The following is a 2,886-nucleotide window of genomic DNA, read 5'->3' as shown; positions in this document are numbered from 1 at the left end:
TATATACAATAATATATTATCACTTTGGTCTTCTTCCGACCTGCAGTCAAACCCTCGCCGAAGTAAGGCGCCCGTTTAGCTGTGCGGGATGTACTAGTACGTAGCCACGTCCAGTCAGAATGGGGATGTTAGATCCGACGCCTCGTGTAGAGAGAGTGCCAGGCTCTCTGCACTTTAAGAACCCTTGCAACTAGTCTATTAGGGGTCCGTAGATGGCCTGTTGCAAGGCATATATTTTGTCCCTAGCTTATACATCCTCATCTTATCCTATCACTTTTCCGATGTAATTCCGACGAAAGTCTCGATCTCTACTACAGGACCTATCTATTGTGTGTATAATGTTAATTTGTGCTCATCATTGAATTGTATAAACATGTCCTTTAGCCTTAATATAAATATATTGTATTTGTATTGCATGACCCCTTGAATCCGCGTTTGAGATTCAGGCCAAGAGCCTATAATCCATTTGTTGTCCTTGATTGCTGTCAACCCTGTTTTGCTTGTTTTCATTTCTTGCTGTAGTGTAGATAAGATCTCTTTTTTTTTTTTTTTTGTTGTTTTTTTTATTAGCTCACGTTTTTTTTTTATCCTATATACGGTTATGGATTTTCTCATTGTTGAATGTTTTATATATTTTTTAGACATATCATCAAAATTGGCTGCTGGAAAAAAGTGGCTGCAAGCTTGAGTCTAGTTAAAAAATGCTATATCAAATTGGCTGTCGGACGCGTCTATCCGTATGCTCACCCACTGTTTTTTGCATTTGTCGAGCAATTGTATTTTCATACCAATTAACACTTTCTTATAGATAATGAAACTTCTTACATGTACAAAATACTTCCAAGAGTATTTCAAAATAACAACGGATATTATACGTTGCTTTATGCATATTATGGTGTTAAATTATTCAATATGTATACTGGTAAAAACATATGTAAGCATACTTTAATACATGCAAAATTCATTTGATAAATATGATATTGTCGCAACGAATCATTCAGTATAAAAAAAGTGTAATGATAACGAACCGTTACACAATATGACCCTAAAGACACGTTAAAACATGCACTTATTTGTTTGTTTGTAGATATAAACATATAAACCTACCATCTTAATTAATTAGTTAATTTTGAGCAATAATATTTTCAAAAATGTATGTTTTAAAAAATATGAGGCACGCGAAACTTAAAATTTTGTTTATTTAAAAGTAGCAAGCATGTTTTTATCAGTGGCATGGTCGTGCTTTTTTTTTTTTTAATTTTAGCCTATAAAACTATCCCATATTTGAAAAAACCTTACAGTAAATTATGAGAAGTACGTCAAAGAATTTATTGGAACAAAATATCAGAAGAATAAATATTGGACTTTCTTTAAAAGTATAAATTCTCCACTGTTTAAACTTAGTGGTACATGGTGTGTTCGTTTATAACGCGTCTACGTTTGGATTCGGGTTGATATAAATCCTTGCAAATATTATCCCGAAAAAGGTTAAAAGAGAAAAAAGTTCCCCATGGGCCAAACTGCTACAATGTTTTTGTTTGTTTTTTGTTTTATCTATACAGTACAGATACTATAAATTTGTGTGGATACCAATTTTTGTAAAGAAAATGATCATACCAAAACAAATGACTTCAAGCGGATCTCGAGATACGGATGGTATTTTTGTTGTATGGATATAAAAAAAAAGAAGATGTGGTATGATTGCCAATGAGACAACTATCAACAAAAGACCAAAATGACACAGACAATAACAACTATAGGTCACCGGTACGGCCTTCAACAAAGCCCATACCGCATAGTCAGCTATAATAGGCCCCGATAAGACAATGTAAAACAATTCAAACGAGAAAACTATAAACGGCCTTATTGGATGCCGGTTTAACAGGACATAATGGATCTGGGTCTGGATGGGGGTTTACAGATTAAAGAATAAGGGGCAAAAAGTACAGAATAAAGGGGGGGAAGGAATACAGAATAATAGGGTGCTAAAATATAAATAATAGAAAATATTGGGCAAAATGAATAAAGTATTATAATAGCCCGTGAGAAAAATGGTCTGAAAAAATGAAGGACGACCCCCCCCCCCTTTTCCCCTCCCAATCCATACCCTCATGGATCTGACTTGGAAAACGTGAAATATGCAGGTGGTAATATATTTTAAAAGTAATACAATTATATATCGTAAGGGTAGTAAAATTACACCTATTTTGACTGGGTTTTTTTCAATAGTTAAAATTTCCAATGGAATGACCATGTATATAACAATTACAGCTCTTAGCATGGATGGACTATATTCAACTAAAAGTGTTGTACTCAAACTTTGATATATCAACAATAACTCCGACAAGTTGTATTTAATTTGTAGTGTGTTTTAGTCTTTTCTAAATATCGCTTTATTTACAAAAAATAATATGCGGTAAAATTTGTGGAAAACTTAGATATATAGAATTTATGAAAAAAAATGGTGAAATATTTTATTCAGGTGAATTACCTGAATAAGAACCAGGAAAAGCTTATACTGTAGTGATGGCGCAGTAACTGCTGAAACTCTCGACAAGCGTATACTGTAGTGATGGAGCAGTATCTGCTGAAACTCCCGACAAGCTTATACTTTAGTGATGGAGCAGTTTCTGCTGAAACTCCCGTCGCATCTTAGTTTACCCCCCGGGTTTTAGTAGGTTTTGATTGCTACTTTCTTCTTCTTCTGTATAGTTAGAATGGGGTCTGTAGTTTGTCAGATGGTTGTTGTTTTGTCAGTTTTTTTCTTGGAATTTATGGTTTTTGGTTACCCTCTAAGTATCTTCTTCTCGTTTTATGTTGTTTTGTCTTTCTGGCGCTTATTTTTTTTCTGATCTTTTCATTTTAAGTCAATGTTTTCATTAACTT

Source organism: Mytilus galloprovincialis, chromosome 13, assembly GCF_965363235.1.
Source record: "Mytilus galloprovincialis chromosome 13, xbMytGall1.hap1.1, whole genome shotgun sequence".
In the NCBI taxonomy this organism is placed as follows: domain Eukaryota; kingdom Metazoa; phylum Mollusca; class Bivalvia; order Mytilida; family Mytilidae; genus Mytilus; species Mytilus galloprovincialis.
The sequence above is the reverse complement of the archived record's forward strand: the minus strand, read 5'-3'. Positions refer to the sequence as shown.